This window comes from Hyaena hyaena, unplaced genomic scaffold (genome assembly GCF_003009895.1).
Source record: "Hyaena hyaena isolate Hyena2069 unplaced genomic scaffold, ASM300989v1 scaffold_1381, whole genome shotgun sequence".
Taxonomy (NCBI): Eukaryota; Metazoa; Chordata; class Mammalia; order Carnivora; family Hyaenidae; genus Hyaena; species Hyaena hyaena.
Genome location: NW_024082014.1, coordinates 109,210 through 127,329, shown reverse-complemented (window position 1 = coordinate 127,329; position 18,120 = coordinate 109,210). Strand labels below are relative to the sequence as shown.

The following is an 18,120-nucleotide window of genomic DNA, read 5'->3' as shown; positions in this document are numbered from 1 at the left end:
TATTAAGGAGATCTTACACAGGGCTTTGCTAACAAACATTAACACCTTTTTTGCTCAAAGATGTTACTTGGTAATCCCATCTCTGGCTCAGAGTTTAATGTGCCTGGCTATGAATTGTTAGTTCTTAATATTTGATAAAAGTTCTTTATTTACTTCAAATATTATTTCTTAGTAGGAAAAAGATGTTTTCTTTAAGGATAGAGCTGACTTGGTGTTTACAGCCCATGCAAACATCCTTTCCATATTCTTTCCTAACATTTAATGTAGGAAATTTAAAAAGTTAAACTGTCTAATTCCTCAAAGAAGAGAGAGGAAGATAATTGATCTGGAATACTTGACAGCTAACAAGAGAACTATTGTTTCTGAGATGCTAAAAAATGATATATTGAAAAGGAGACACAAAGGATCTGTTTTCATGGCTTGACATTCATACTAAATTCCCTATTTCCCATAGTGGGTGTCAGAACACTTAGAACAAATTCCAAATGATCAATATTTCTAGTCTCACATTCTGTTTGTAATAGATTTTACAAGGTCATGAAAACTTGTGTTTGCCTCTGTGGGTCACTGTCTTTTTTCACTCTCCTTATCAAACTCACTATGCCTTTGTTAGCAATGACATTTACTACTGTCTCATATATTACCTTTAAAATTTACATAGAAAAATACAGATTTTACAGTATACTCGATAGTAGCAAATTGCAAGTTCCTTTCTCTCCCACTCCTTCCCTCTCTTTCTCCACTAGGTCCTCTTTCCTCTCACTTTCTCCATTTTTACTATAATGGCCACAGTAATGGCTTCCATATCTTCATTTGACTGCACCTCAGAATTATGACTGTTTGATGTTTAAAAATGTTCATACTTGGGAGCTTGGATGGCTCAGTTGGCTGAGCACCTGACTCTTGCTTCTGGTGCAGGTCATAATCCATCACTTGCGGGGTTGGGACTCATGTCAGACTCTGCACTGAGAGTGGAGCCTACTTATGATTCTCTCTCTCCCCCTCTCCCCCTCTCCCCTCCCTCTAAAATAAAATAATAAATACATATAAAACTATTTGTGCTTAATTTGTAAATATAAAAAAAAATCAACTATATTGTATTACAGGCAGAACTGTGGCCCTCAAGTATGCCCATGTCCCAATCCCTGGAATCTATGATCATATCAGTTTTAACATGCTATAGTTAGGGTTCCAAAGACCACCCTCAAGACCATAATTTGCTAGTGGAACTCCAAGGATTCAGTTACTATTACATTCATGGTCAAAGTTTACTACAGTGAAAGGATACAGAGTAATATTAACAAAGGGAAAGGTACCTGGAGCAAAGGTCAGGAGAAACAAGACACTAGGTTTCAATTGTCCCCTCACAGTGAAGACCCACAGGATGCACTTAATTCTCCCAGCAATGATGTGTAGTAACACATTTAAACTGTTATCAACAAGGAAACTCACCTAATTCATGGTTTCCCCAATTTTTATGGGAGACCACTCACCTATGCATGACTGACCCCATCTACTCAGAATCCAGACTTCCAGAGTAAAAACAGATGATCACTATAAACTATACCATTAACATAAAACTATCTGATCAGACTGGTACAGTGTGACCCAAGTCCTTAAGCATACAAAAAATACTCATATCAGGTTAAACAGTCCATGGAATCAAGTATCATTTCCCAGGAACCAACCAAGGGTCAGTCCTAAAAACAGGATTTTCTTGCTAAACAGCAGATGCGCAGAATGTACATAACTCAGGCTGTTCACTTTTCCTTGTACACATGACAATAGAGAATAAAAGTCACCTAAGGAATCAAGTTTGAGATGGGAGACTACTCTGTTGCACTTTCAACTTTTTCCTTTTTAAAAGGATACCAATCATACTGGATTAGGCATCCAACCATCCAGTATATGAACTAACTAGGCCTACAATGACTATTTCCAAATATGGTCACATTCTGAGGTACTGGATGTTAGGACTTTAACATATGAATTTTGGGGGACACAATTCAAACCATAAAACACAGAAACTCTGGCATGTGGGTGGCTTAGTCGGTTAAGTGTCCAACTGTTGATTTTGGCTTGGGTCATGATCTGTTTGGGGATATGAGTCCTGCATTGGGTTCTGCGTTTACAACATGGGGCCTGCTTAGGATTCTCTCTCCGTCTTTCTCTGCCCCTCCCTTGCTTGCACGTGCCCACTTCTGCTCTCTCTCTCTCTCAAAATAAACCAACATTAAAAAAAGGAAACATTGAAGAGTGCTACCAAATATGCATATGCATGTGGTGAAAACTCACCCATAATCTACCATCCAAATATAACTACTCTTCACATACTGATGCATTTCTTTCCATTTTTGTGTGTTATATATAATATTAACCAAATATGTCTGTCTATACATACACCTTATGTCCTTTTTTAAATGCAGTACTGTGGCATTTTAAAAATTCTTCTACAGAGAAAACTTAATGGCTCCATAGACACATTTCTTCAGCCATTTGCCTATCGCTGGATGTTTCTGCTGCTTCAGTTTAGACTACACAAATGTCACTCAAAACAGCATCCTTCTTATATTGCTTTAAGTATCTCTGATACATTTCCTACAAAAAACAATTCCACTTAAGGAAATTGCTGGATATGAACATTTAAAGATTATCAATACCACATCACACTTATTGAGTATATATTATGAGACAGGCATTGTTCTAACAAGTTTACGCAAATTAACATGTTTAACCTCACAGTGTCCCTATGAGGTTTGTAGTATTAATACAACTTTCATTCCTCAAATGAGAAAAACAGAGGTTTAATAATTTGCTTTCCATCATGGGATGAGTCCATGACAGATTTAGTATTGTTTTAAACCAAAATCTATCTCTAAAGCTTGGAATTTTAACTGTTCTATTATCATCATACTCAGGTTACACTCTAGAATACATATTGAATTACTCCCCAGTAATTGAATTTTGACCCAGTTATTATACTGTCTTTAAGTTGTTTTTTTTAATTTATCTATTTACTTTGAGAGAAAGAGAGAGAGAAAGAGAACAAGTCAGCAAAAGGGGCAGAAGGGTAAGGAGAGAAAATCTTAAGAAGGCTCCACAATCAGTGCAGAGCCTAATGCATGGGGCTTGATCTTATAACTATCAGATAATTGCCTGAGCTGAAATCAAGAGTCAGACACTTAGTCAACTGAACCACCCAGGCATCCCAAGTTTATAATTAAAAAAATTATCTTAGTTATTATACTTTCTAATAGTCATCACTTTCAAGAGTAAAAATCATACTGTAAAAAAACATGTTATATTACTTTGACGATTTCTGAAAATCAAAACCTATATATTTATAGAGCCTTTCATTTTTAGTTGGCAGTTGTCTTTGAGCTGAATTATACTTCTTATAGTAATGCAAAATTGTGAAACAAATCAGGTTTTCTTTAAGGCCTTTCTTTCATTCTCAATATTTAGTTTTGTCTGCCTATCCTCAATTATTTGACCATTCTCAGGACAATTCTGGATTGCAATGAGCATACCACTATCAACTTTTTCTTACCATTTACATCTTTCTCATCTCTTCCACAAACATACCCACATTTTCTAATTATTCTCTTTTCTCTCAGAATCTAGTAGTTTAGTCAAATACAAAGAAGGAAAAAAAAACAGGAAGATTACTTCCATTTTAGAGAACTATTCTGATAATTACATACTCAGAAAGTTATTGTTTTATTTCACTTGATTACAATTGTACTAAGGATTCTTAAATCAGTTTGGTTTTTTGTTTGTTTAATATTCCTCTTTTTCTTTTTTTCATTCAGCAATCAGCCATCACCGAGGGATATTTTCTGGACAAGATGATATACCAAGTATTTTCTAAATCTTACAATATAAAGAATAACATTTGCTCAATTCATTCAGATATTAAGGGATTTTACTGGGTTCCTAAGCACTGCAAAGTAAATAATATATTCTACCCTAGAATCTACATAAAGATCACACAAGTACTGAGAATATAATGTGCCAATAGTTTGATCAATCTATGAATGTCTATCATAAGTTCTGGTATACCAGACTTCACATAAATATATTTGAATGATAAGTGATAAATAAGCAGATTTTAATTCAGCTATTTTTTTCCACATCATAATACAAGTCCTGGCTGAACGTGTTTGAAACCATGAGTAGGAGGCAAACCACTCAAGAATACCCAGTCAACGGGGTGTCTGGGTGGCTCAGTCAGTTAAGCGTCCGACTTTGGCTCAGGTCATGATCTCTCAGTTCGTAGGTTTAACCCCCGCATCAGGCTCTGTGCTGACATCTAGCTCAGAGCCTGGAGCCTGCTTCAGATTGTGTCTCCCTCTCTCTCTGACCCTCCTCTGCTCACACTGTTTCTCTCTCTCTCTCTTAGAAATAAAACATTAAAAAAACAAAAAGAATACCCAGTCAAAAACATCAATGTCCATGGTACAAATTTCTTAATCATAAATTTTAGAGAGAATCTTCAATCATACTGTGAATTGCAAAGTGGAGTCAGCACAGGTTATATAAACATATACACTCCTGTGTCATGTTTATAGCTGCTACTGTACCTTACAAAGTGTATCCTAAAAGCAGGTCATATAAATGGGTTTGCTTTGTCCCTGGCAGAGCCTGGGATAAATTTAATTATAACTGTGAACTTCAGCTCCTGGACTTTAGTCTATGAAGCAGTCTATAAAAAAGTCCAACATCTTTCATCAATTGCGTACTTAAAATCAAACAGCTCTCCAGTGAGGATGAAGACTGCAAGTTTTCAAGTGAGTTTCAACTTCCCATTTCCCAAAAATGATAAAATGAGACTCTTTAAAAACTTACCAAAAGCAAGTATCATTCCAAAATCTCATTCTTCAGTGTCCAGCTGACTTTCATGACAATAGTGTACTCAAGGTACCCTTCCCTGGCTACTTAAAAATAATTCATCCAGTCATCCCTCTTTTCAATTATTTTACTTCTACAGAGCCACAGGTAAGGAGAATTTACATGACCAACATTTCAGCCTCACAGAGGAACTGACTATAAATCACTTCTTTTTCTTAATGCCTTATCCTTATATATAACAAATTTTATTACCCTCTATCATTTTCTTTTATTTTACAAAGAATAAGGTAAGTGCTTGCTGTGAAATGCAAAGAGATCTGAGATAACAGCACAGTTTTTTTCCTAAAAGTACTAACATGAGAAAAAACACTTCCATATATTTAGATTTCTTTAACTGGCACAGAATATACTATTTGTTCCACAGAGACTTTACCCAGAAACAGCCTATAATGTCACTTATCAATCTCCCTTGTAAGCCATCATGTTTAAGTGAACTACTAATATACCTGCTTTTTCACTTGACAAACTGAAACAATGCAGTTAAATTCCAGAGAATGCACAAGGGTTTCCTCCTATTGAAACCTTCATTCTAATCTGTTATGATCCTGCCAGAAAAAGGAGTTCCAGCAGTGTGTCCACTACTGAGAATAAATTCACAAAAATAGTGTCCATCATGTTTCAGAAAACTGTTCTCAGTTTATCAGCATGTTTTTTTTTTTTTCCTTTCTGATAAAGGAACTAACCTAGCTGGCATCTGACAGGTATAAAGTACATACATGCGCTCCTTCACGGAATGCCTGTCAAAATTGCTCAAAATATTGGTTTCCTCCAGACCTTTTGTTTATAATTCCTTTAACATGAAGCAATCATGATAGCCTATACTCTCCTGCAGACAAACCAGTGACTAGATACATTAGTTCTTTCTAGAGTTGTCGGAAGGTTTCACTTACTGTTAAATCCACCCAGAGGGCAGACAACAGCACTTTACTTTCTCAATTTGAACTGTTTGCTGTGTCTCTCCAAAAACTAACTTTTTCCCAGTGTAAGACAAGTAACTATTTCAGGAATTTACATATCCTGACAACCTTACTAAAATTCACAAATATATTGCTGTTGATCTCAAACTTAAAAAAACAAAAAACAAAAAAACAAACCACACACACACACACACACACACACACACACACACACACTTTTCCCCAATGATAAGAGTGTCACAAAGTACAGGAGAAAGTACAGAAATCTATGACTTTCAGGACATTGCTAGGAAGTTTAGGGTATAGTGGTATTGGCATTTAATACTTGCCCAGTGTTAACACTGATTTTTTTTTTTTAAGTTTATTATTTGACAGAGAGAGAGCAGAAGGGGTGGAAGAGAGAGGATGAGAGAGAATCCCAAGCAGGTTCTGGACTATCATCACAGAGCCTGACATGGTGCTTAAAAACACAAACTATGAGGGGCGCCTGGGTGGCTTAGTCGGTTAAGCGTCCGACTTTCGCTTAGGTCATGATCTCGCGGTTCGTGGGTTCGAGCCCCGCGTCGGGCTCTGTGCTGACTGCCGGCTCGGAGCCTGGAGCCTGTTTCAGTCTGTGACTCCCTCTCTCTCTGACCCTCCCCTGCTCACACTGTCTCTCTCTCTCTCTCCTAGAAATAAATAAAAACATTAAAAAAAAAAAACCCACAAACTATGAGATCATGACTTGAGCCAAAGTCATACCCTTAATTGAATGAGCCTCCCAGGAGTCCCAACACTGAAGTTAATGTTAACAATAACAATAAAAGCATGTAAACAGAAGATTCTAAGTATTTTAACAAAACTAGAGTTAATAGTGATTTTTAATTAAAGGAAACAAGTTTTCCACTTAAATCATTTTCATTTAGGAGGCAGCAGTAGAGCTTTGGTGGTTTTGATTCTTCAATAAAATGATCACACAGTATATTTATACTGAAGAGCTAGAGTGGAAAGCTCTTTTAAAGATGATATGGTAGTTCTGAATACTTTTTAAAAATTACTGAAGTAAAAATATATTATTGTTTTTAAAAATCTTTAATACATAAAAGTTGAAAAGCTTAATTAATTTGACTTAATTTTACTAGAAGAGTAAAATGGCAGTGATCAACAGAATAGACTGGTATGACACGGTTTTTGTAATATATGATTGACTCCCAGATACATCACTTTGTGTTAGGGGGTCATTTAATAACACTTGTATTACTTCTGAGTAATACAGGAAAATTTCTGCTAACTTGCCAATTAGCAGAGCTTTTTGGAAATTTCAGGAGGCAAAGGTAGGTTAGGGATCAGCTTTTTTAGTATGGCTCAACTATTACTTCTGCTCAGAAAATAGAGGCTTTCTGAGGCACCTGGGTGGCTCAGAGGGTTAAGCATCTGCCTTCAGCTCAGGTCAGCTGGAGCCCTGCATTGGGCTGTGTGCTGACAGCCAAAGCCTGGAGCCTGCTTGGGATTTTGTGTCTCCCTCTTTCTCTGCCTCCCTGCCCACACTCTGTCTCTCAAAAAAATAAAGATGAAAAAATTAAAAAAAAAATAGTAGAGGCTTTCTGTGTCCATGTCTATGGAATCTCAAATACCTAGGTGAAAACTCACCAATTCTCTCACCTTTCAAGTTCTTTCTCAATTTCAGAATATGTAATTTCTCAAGTTACACCAGGATCATTACAATTATTTTTCTTTGTTTGCAATTTACTTTTTATGTTTGATTAAAAATTGCTTAAATCCTAGTGTTTTTGATATAGTAAACGTAAAACATATACAGAAGTACTATAGAATAAAAAAACTAAAGAAATGAGTACTAACAGAACTGTCAGATCTGTCAACAAGCAGCTCTGACAACAATTCATAAAATCCAAGTGTGCAACTCTCTCATCATATTCATACTCTCCTGACCTCACACTAAGGTTACCATTATTTGGATTTTTATATGAATGACTACCTTACCTTAATAAGTTTTCCTGTGATCTCCTCTTTGATGAATGGGCTATTTAAGACGGTGATGTTTAGTTTCCATATACTTGTGAATTTTCTCTTATTTAGTTCTAGTTTAATTCCAGTTTTAAGCTTAATTAGTTAAGTAGTGTTCCTTCTGTTCCTATCCTGAAAAATTTTAAGACTAAATGTATTTAGATGAACTTGGCAGAAGTTCACTAAAATCTCCCAGTTAAAGAATCTTCTGACTCTTTTTTGAGTTTTATAGTTTCTTTGACATATTGGCTCTCCCTCATCAGGTCTAGTTTGCATAGTGTTAGGTATATTCAGGGTTTTCTCATTTTTATAGTTTCCAGAAGAAATTCCCTGTGAAGGGAACAGGTGGACCAGACAGGTCAGAAGGAGAAACTGAATGACTGTATAAACCTGTCATTCTCAGGCAGCCATACAGGTAGCCCTAGAGCTGAATTGACTCAATTCATCCTAAATCATCTGGGACTTAACACCTCTGTCTCAGTTATCTGATATATCTGGTCCAGGAAGGCATGACCTTGCATGAAGTCGCTGTTTGCAATTCTTGAAGTCAATGAGAATTGTAAACCTACAGGCTGACAACATTCACAGCAACTAGGGCAACAAGTCACTCCTTTGCAAAGGTTGTGGATCAAGAATCTCTATGTTTACCATATGTACCTATAATGGTTTTCTTCTCCCTTTGTGAGTTTTTATTTAAGTCTTCTCCTATCCCTTGACTCAACACTTCTATTCTGTGTATATATAGTAAAACTCATCTTCTTTAAACTAGGACATTTTTATTGTATTTACATTAGTGGTGTCATTTGATGATTTAAAATTTAATTTTAATCTCTTTTAATTTATTTGGAGAGAGACAGAGCGAATGGGGACAGAGGAGGGACACTGAGAAAGACAATCTCAAGCAGGCTCTGTACTGTCAGGACAGAGCCTAAGGCAGGACTCAAACTCATGAAACTGTGAGATTATGAGCTGAGCCAAAATCAAGGGTCAGACGCTTAACCAACTAAGCCACCCAGGCACCCCAATGTTTTTAATTCCCTAATTTAACATCTACTTTTACTTTTTTAAGTTGGTATCTGAAATAACTTTTATCACTTTAATACTTGAAGATATTCTGAGTATTAAAAATTCTAGTGGCACCTGGGTGGCTGAGTCAGTTGAGCATCTGACTTCTGCTCAGGTCGTGATCTCATGGTTCATGGGTTCAAGCCCTGTGTTGGGCTCTGTGCTGACAGCTCAGAGTCTGAAGCCTGCTTCAGATTCTGTGTCTCCCTCTTTCTCTGCCCCACCCCTTTTGTGTTCTGTCGCTGTCTCTCAAAAGTAAATAATTTTTTATTTTAATTAGAATGTGGCATTTCTTTCTTTTATTTAACACATGACAAGATGTTATTTCAGGGTTCACTGTTTCCATTGTTGTTCCTGGAAAGTCAAGTCTATTGTTCCTTTAAAAGTAATTTTATTATCCCTCACTATTCAGATTCTTCTGAAATGTTCTAATTGTCATTTATTTTAAATAAAATAATTTAGGTGTGAAATTTCTTTATAGTATCCTTACAGAGATATAAGGGATTGGTTTCTTAGTGTCTGACTTTGTCTCTTTCATGAATTGTCTCTTTTTATTAATGGATAGCATTATGGGGTCAACTTTGCTTGTGGGCCAACAATCCCTAGCTGTATGTTTACCATATAATTTTAAAAAATGTGAAACAATGTGCAACCCTGAACGAAGTTACTTTTCTCCAAAAGATTAAAATTTGTTTCAACATCTCTCCTAGAGACACAACCCTTCTAGAATCACTTCAAGTCATGTGAGGGCTTGATCATCCCTAGATTACTGACACTTTTAAAATCTAGTCTTCATTTTTAACTAAGACTCACCCACTTATATTGTGCTTTAACCTGGAGAGATACTTGTTTTGTATAATGGGTCTTCTGTTAGAGTACCACTTTCTATGACTTTGGTTTTGGATGTTTTGTATGTTTGTTTGCCCTTTCTTTTTTTCAACAAAAGGTAAGTAAAATATGCACTTAAGACTAAAAGTATTGCCAAGTTGTTCTGTCCTTTGAATGTTATATTTCCTAGAATTTGGTCAAATACATTTTACTATCTTTTTGGCCTTAGATCCTTTTAAGATAAGAATACATGTCATCCAACTTTGCTACTTATTGTCAGCAGGAAAATTTTCCCAAACAACCTAACTCATTATTTCTATAAATGGTAGTTCATGTACATAAGTGAACAAAGACAAATATATGAGTATTGATGATCAGTGTGACCTAGTTTTCCAAGTCACAGAAGAACAAAGAATTCACAGCTTCCCCAGTAAAGGATAAATACATTTCTCATTCTCTAGTAGTACTTAAATACAAAGTTAAAATTTTCTTCTGGATGTGATTAACATACAATCCCGTTTAACTAGTCAATCATGAAAGTTCTAAAAGACAGTAACTTACTATATACATATGGCAGTTAAAGAAGAGTTCTGCATGTGCCTGAACTGTTAATCGACAATAAAACAACTGCTGTTGTACATTTCAATGTTGGTGAAAAAATTGGCAGCATACCATGCTCTATTTTCTTTAATATGGAAGCATTTAAAGACACTGACATGGCAGTCTTAATCGAGAGCTAATTGTTTATGAGAAGGTTATGGCGTACAAAATTAAAAGTGGCCACAATATCAGTCAGCAGTAATGTGCATTCATGCTGAAAAAGACTCTTTCTTTATAAATATAAGAGAAAGCATATTCAGTAATTTCACAAGTTTAAGTTCATTCAATCTTTTTAGTCTGAGACAAACAACAAAAAAGCAAATGTGGAAACAAATTAACGCATTGTAGCTGAATCTGTTGCTCTTTAATGTCAAAACAGTGTTCAGAGGCTTTCACTCCTATCATTTGGATGCATCTGTTACAGGCATAAATGAAAGCATGGAATTATTTCAACATGCATTTGCCTGTTGAATCTTACTCTATTAAATCTTCTACTGCATATTCTTTTTCAAATCAAAGTCTTTTTAAAGAAATGTTTCAAAATCTATTCTTCATGGAATCACCACGGATATTAAATGTTAATTACAACCAAAGAGATGTTTACAAAGGCTTATATCCAAAATTAAAATATAGTTTGTTTTTGCAACAAGTTCTCTATATTGCCCCATTATTTGAATAATCTGAGTTAGGACACAAAACACCAAACTATACATTTCAAAGCCATTCTTAATAATATTTTGTATTAAGTAGTATTTGTTCCTAATAAAAACTCTTACAGCCACCTGAAATAACAGGTAAAATAATAATACCTCTTGAATCTCCTTAAAACTATACTGTTTTAGTTTCCATGCAGGAGAAAAATTACTATTCATAGTTTATTAACTAGTTCAGTTAACCAAGAGTCAGATATTTTTAGAATAAATTATGAATTTGGATAAGATTACCTCACTTTTGATTACATTAAATTATAAATTCAGTCTGAAACTTTGAAGCATTCTATTATCACTCATGGTCAACCCCAAAACATGTTTTCCTTACTGTCCATGTTTTCCTTACTACCATCCGTTCAGTTTGTATAGTTTTAGCACTGGCATGTAGATATGGTATCTCAGCCACACATCAAAGTATGTTGGAATCTGATGATGACACTTCCTCTATTTTTGTTAGGTATATGTTAAAGAAATCCTTCAGAAGAAAACTATTACTTATTTTTTAAAATCGCTAAATTGACTAGATATCATTTTCAACATTTGTGATAGTAATCTGTAGTTGACTTTCAGGACAAAGAAAACATCATTAAGCATGAATAATAATGGAATAACTTTTACTCTCATCTTGTGAAAAGAATGGACTTATGAAAATAAATATAATGCATATTTACTCATTTCAATTTTATATTTTGTTATGATATTTAAGTAATTTGAATATTTTTTAATTCAAAGCAGAAAGCAACACAAATCTTTAATTTGTTATTTTTGTTAAACTCAATGAATTCAAAACATAAATGTAACATAAATAATTTTATCATTTTTCCTTGTTTTCTAACTTCTTCTTCTTCAGCATGGAGTTCTTTTTGTTCCCACTCAGGTATAAAAATAGACACTAACTGTTTGGGAATAAGTTTTCAACCCCACTGAGAAATTCTTCATAATGGCATCCCGCCTTCACTAGTAAATTGAATCATACTGTGATGACTATAAGAAGCAGCACTTCCATCAATTAGATGAATTTAATCTTTAAAGAGATGCTCAGTTTGATAACCATTAAGCACACCTTAAATTAAAACAAAGAGCACACCTTTTTGCCTCACCAGAATTAATTCAAAATAGATTTTTGGCAAAATACATATATCATAATTTGTTCTGGATGACATGTATAGGTAATCTGCTTAAATCTTCATGGGCAACATAGAGAGACCATTAATTACACAGGTAGTCTTCAGTATTCAAAATATGTTAAAACTTCATAGATCTTTGTTTCAATAAAACATCATAAAATTGTTTATACTCTAAATGTAGTACACATATTTAAGACATTTAACAGTAGTTACAGTGTAAGATTAAAAAAAAAAATAGCATACCAAGAAAAAGGATTCCAGGTTTTAAAAAGTTTCATCACTCTGAAATTTACATTTTTCTTGTATATTTCCTATTTTTATGAGCAGTTAGTGTAGATCACAACTATTTACACATTCTGTTCTCCAGTGTTTCTTTTTGTAAAACTAACGAAAATCTTTCAGGTTTACTGAGGAAAAGAAGAAAATCACTCGGAGACTATTATATTCCCAAAAAGATGAGGATATAAGCTAGATGGACCTGACAATCTACAAAGTGATACTGTGCAATAAAAGTATGAGTTGGTCTGAGTGGAATGTTTGAATTTTAAATGCCTAAACTCAATATTCAATCTCTAAGAGTGTGTGTGTGTATATGTGTGTGTGTATGTGTGTACATAAGTATATGCACCCCCAACCCCAATCTAGGATTCTATTCACAAGCTTTCTTACTTTAAATGTACATTTTAAATTAATTTTTGCAAGCCTACCAAAGATTAGAACACTGCTATGTGCCAAATCAAATTAAAGTTCACATTTTCCAAAGACCTTCTCCCATCTTTTTTTACCAAAGTGCATTTTTTTCTCCAAAGCATGTAATGCATACAAAATGGTATCAGGCTCACTTCTGAATATATTAGCTTAATGTACAGCTAGTCATTGCCATATAGTAAAAATGACCTTTAAAAGTAAACTATCTGTCTGCCAAAAGGGGCAAAACGTTGCAAATAATCTATGTACACTACTAAATATTACACATAAGTCTGTCACATATGAAAGATATATGGGCCTTTTTTTTTTAATTTTTAATAACAAATCTGAGAGCCTAGGAAACACAATATGTTAAACAGCATGACATTTAGTGGAAGAAACAGATAGTATTGACAGATAATAAATAATAACATTAAATATAGCATTTCACATTTCTAACAAAAATTTAAATACCCTGAAATTAGTTGGAAGACTAAATTCATTATTATTATTTAATCTACCTCTCTGGTTTCATCATCTACTACTTCTTGTAATACACTAACCCTTCGCTATAATGTCATCATTTCGACAGCAAGACAATCCTTCGTATGTATCTCACTCACATTTTTCCTTTAATAAAGAAAAACTTACATCTCTTTCTCTCCCTACTGATTAATATTTTTAAAAATTTTACTCCGCTTGTGTAGTCTTGAATTTGTCTTCCAGGAACAGTCTTTTAAATCCTCCATTATTCTCCCATATCATGTTTTTCTTAAAATCCTTGACATATTCTGATACAATCATTAACATATCCACAATCTACAATATTGCCTGCCATCTAAAGTGTAAGAATTCATTTCTACATTATTTTTTTTCTCTCAGTCTAAGGTCTCACTATTCTTTATCTCCCTTTTTCCCCAGACTTCCACTGAGTACTGCGAAACACATCTTGTGATTTAAGATGAATGTGATGCCATGAGAGGAAGTCAATGTTAGCAAGTAAATGGTTATCTTGTTTTTGTTTCATTCTTCCTAAGAATATGAATGATAAAAAACAACCTCTAATGACACACATATTTTATGTATCTGAAATCTTCTTCTTGGCGAGAAGAAATCAGGATACAGTGGAATAGGTAGGGAAAAGTAAGAAATCAGGAAAAATACGTAAATGTAAGGAGATCAAAGAGTGAAATAAGCCTCCAGACAGCAATCTGAGGATGCTCTATAAATTGATACATGACCAAAAGGGAAAGGAAACAGAACTGGCAAGCACTATAATTATCATACTCAAGAGCTATTTTCTTCTCATTTTAATATGGTAAGGCTTCAGTACTGTTGCATGGTTTACCCTCCATTACAAGTCTCAGGAAATCCATAATGCATTTCCATTCCATTTATAGGATAAGTGATGGATAGCCATGTGACTTCACTCTGACCAAGAGACATAGAAATAAATTCTTCTTACTTGCTTTAGCTCTCATGTGCTCTCTTATACCCTCTCCTCTTAAAATAATGAAAAATAGTTCATATATTTTTGTGTAAATTTTTAGATCTATATTTAATGTTTGAGCTAAGGCATCTGTTCTTTGACTGTGAGAGTAACTAGTATGAGTTGATAGCACAGAAAAATGATATAAATTTACATTTCTTGATGACTTTATTGAGCCACTAATAACATCTGAATCAATTCTACTACTAGACTTTTCCAAATGGTAAAATACTTTGTGCATTACTTATTAAAATATTTCCACTTTCTTCCATGGGGACTCCAATTATACATATTTTAGACAACTTCCTATTTTCAGACAGATAACTGAAATTCTGTTTATTTTCATTTTTTCCCTCAGAGCTAATGTTTAGATAGTTTCAATTGCCTTGTCTTCAAGTTCACAATCGAAAATTTCCTTCCAAATTTTTTAATATTCTGGCAAGCCCATTCAATGAATTTTCATCTCTGATACTGTATTTGCAGCAAAAAAAAATCAACTTTATTGACACAAACTAGGAAAAAAAAAATCCAGCACACACAGAGGTACATACGCATATATGTATACACACTCCTAGAGACTCAAGGCCTTTAAATGTTTTTTAATGACTTTAAAGGTTAAATAGGCAATTCAGTTAAAGTCTGTTCTTTTGTTTATTTGGTCCTCTGTTCTCTAGCGGTATTCTCCTTTTTTATCACTTTTCTTTCATTTTCACCACTATACACTGTACCTTTTTTTCTACTTGAACAATTCTAACTACTAGCTAGCTGATGGGAAAAGTGTGTAACTTTACCATGGCTCCTATTTCAACAATTACCAAGTCATTAGTTATTTAATTTCAAATGAACCTATCAGACTATACTTTTTTTAAAAAATTTTTTTAATGTTTTATTTATTTCTAGGAGAGAGAGAGAGAGACAGCATGAGCAGGGGAGGGTTAGAGAGAGAGGGAGTCACAGACTCCGAAACAGGCTCCAGGCTCTGAGCTGGTAGTCAGCACAGAGCCCGATGCGGGGCTCTAACCCAAGAACCGCGAGATCATGATCTAAGTGAAAGTCGGACGCTTAACCCACTAAGCCACCCAAGCGTCCCTATCAGACTATACTTCTTGACTCCATATCTATCTGTCCAGTTACCTATCCATTATATAGCAACCATTCCTATTTCTCTTCTTTCCTTCTCCAACTCTAAGCCTAGCATATAAACTAGCAGTTTTCTGGTGTTACTAATTATCTTTCCCCTATGTCATTCTATTTTTCAACCTTTGATGTGGATGGACAGGGTAATTAAAAACTCAGCAGTGTGGCTTCTTTCTCTATATATGCACCTAAATTAACCAGTAGAGAGGAATATAAAATCACAGACTTGTAGAGATAGGAATCAACACCCTATTGGGTCCCCACCATCTTAAATGAACTTTATCTATTTACCTGCATAGTTCTTTCCTTTCATCTTTCCTAAAGACATTTTCAAAAATGTTTACTCTCTTCAAATCTTCAGTAACTCCTTCCCCATTTTGCAACACACCTCCACCCTCAGAATGTTATTTTACCACATATTAATTAAGCTAAATTGATTGGATTAGAAAGGAAATTGAATAACAGTATTGCTAAAATAAACTGGGTTTCAGTCTACCTAATTAGAACAGAGTTTATGGAATAGTAATTATAAATGTCAAGTAAATTATGAATATACAGTTAAAAAAATATATAGACCATGAAAGCTATAGTTTTTGACAAAGAGTTCATCTTTTTAAAATCTTTAAATATCTTATTCAAAGAAAAAATAATCTACTTTATTCAACTGTTTAACTCACTTTTGAGAGTTCTTATACATATATCATTAACATCAACAACTTTGAGACATTCATTCTTCCCTGAAAGCCCATTCAAACTGCTAGCCAATGCACAGTTTCCTCAGTGTGCTCATCTGCTCTCCTCTATCAATTCTTATTATTCTTTCCAGACAATTTAAAATTCAACTCTATCAGTCTTCTCCGCAGAAGTAATGGGTTTAACACAGATGAGAGAAATATGGACATTTTACAAGAAGGGCTTTTTAAAAATACTGTCATAATGACTTCATCCTCAGTAATGTCTTTAATAAAATTTACATTTCAATGCCCCCAAATCAATATCATCAGTTGTCTACAATGAATCCCACTCTGTCAGTCCAACTTCATATTTCCATTTACGTATCTCTGAGAAACATCAACACAACAAATACAAAAACCAGTTTATAAGTTTCTATCAGTTTATAAGTTTCTATCAGTAAATTTTCTCTTCTGGAACTTTTCATTTTTAAAACATAAAACTGATGGTCATGGCATAAAAACCAAAATTTTTGCCAGGGTTTTGTATGTTCTGCCCCTCTCTCTTCTCCTTCTCCTTCTATACTTCCCTTTGTTCCTGGTGCTGCAGTCACACTGACATTTTTATTGTTTTTCAAATACAGATGCTTGCTTTTACTTGAGAGACATTAAACAGGCTATTCTCTGTGGAAAAAGTTTTCTTATAACTTAAATAGTTTTTCTAACCATTCAGAGGTCATTACAAGTAACCCTTTTTAGAAAACTTTTTTTTCTGAATTATGTCTAAACCATGCTCTTTTTTGTTATCAGCACTTACAGAACCATGAAAATACATTTATTTCATTCAAAGCAAATTATTCACAATTCATCAGATAAAAAATATAAACAAATATAAATAATATAAATATACATGTTCCTCTTTATACCATAATCTCCTAAGGACAAAGACTAATCAATTATGTTTATTATACCACCAGCACTGAGCACACAGTACCAGGTAGATAACAGAAGCGCTGTCGAATTAATGTAGTAATATGCTTTAAGAGAAACCTGGAATAACACAGCTTTTTTTTTAATATAAAATTATGTCACAAAGAAATAATACTTTATAAAATTAAAGTGTTTTGAGAAGATGAACTAATTATTCAGACACTGATATATATAAAATATTAACTGTAGGGTTAATTTGTGCCCTGATAAGAGTAGGAAATTTTAAATAAATGACAAACTCCCCAAATGCTCTTAAAGGTTTTTTCCCCACTCACTAGCCACCTTCCATTAATTACAATTCAACATCCTTTTCTTTATCTTTGAAAGTACATGACATTACAAAAAATTCAATGACTGTGCTGTCAACTAAATATGAAAATGACACATAAGAGCTGTATCTTCTTTATCAGACTTCTTAGGAGACAGCTCTGTCTATACTTAAGATCAAAAGTAACTTTACTTCCTTGGAACTGATTAGTTATTTTCTGTGAATCTTGTAGTGGTCAAGGTTTGTCTTTGTAGAAGCTACTGGAAAGTACATGAACAAAGTTTTAACTAAAGTAAGTATATAGATTTCATGAAATGCATATTTTGTATCAGTCTAATTCCTTTAGGTATTTTTTTTTGTATTTATAAACTTGGTTTTCATAATTATGTTTCCAATATGTTAATTACATAGTATAAGCCACTTTCCAACATTTCTGAACTGAGACATCATTTCTGGAACAAACACAAACATACATATTAACCAATAAAATAAACAGCATAACGTTGTTACATTAAAGAAGATATTACAGCACAACTGGGAACCACATACAATCAGTTCTCATGGTGTTAACCTGAAGCACTAAGAGATGAATGAGATGGTTCTGTTTGAAAAAAAATGTGTTGCTGTTACTATGTGGCAATACAGGCATATCCTTAGCAACTGAACCCACAGAAGCAGTCCTTGGCATTTTAATAAATATATGTATGTAGTTGGCC

The 18,120-nt window shown here is 34.0% G+C and overlaps 1 long non-coding RNA gene across 2 annotated transcripts in view; it reads right to left on the bottom strand.

Moving 5' to 3' along the window:
• Positions 1-18,120, bottom strand: part of LOC120225374 — a 142,109-nt gene that overhangs the window by 88,917 nt on the left and 35,072 nt on the right. The window lies entirely within an intron of this gene.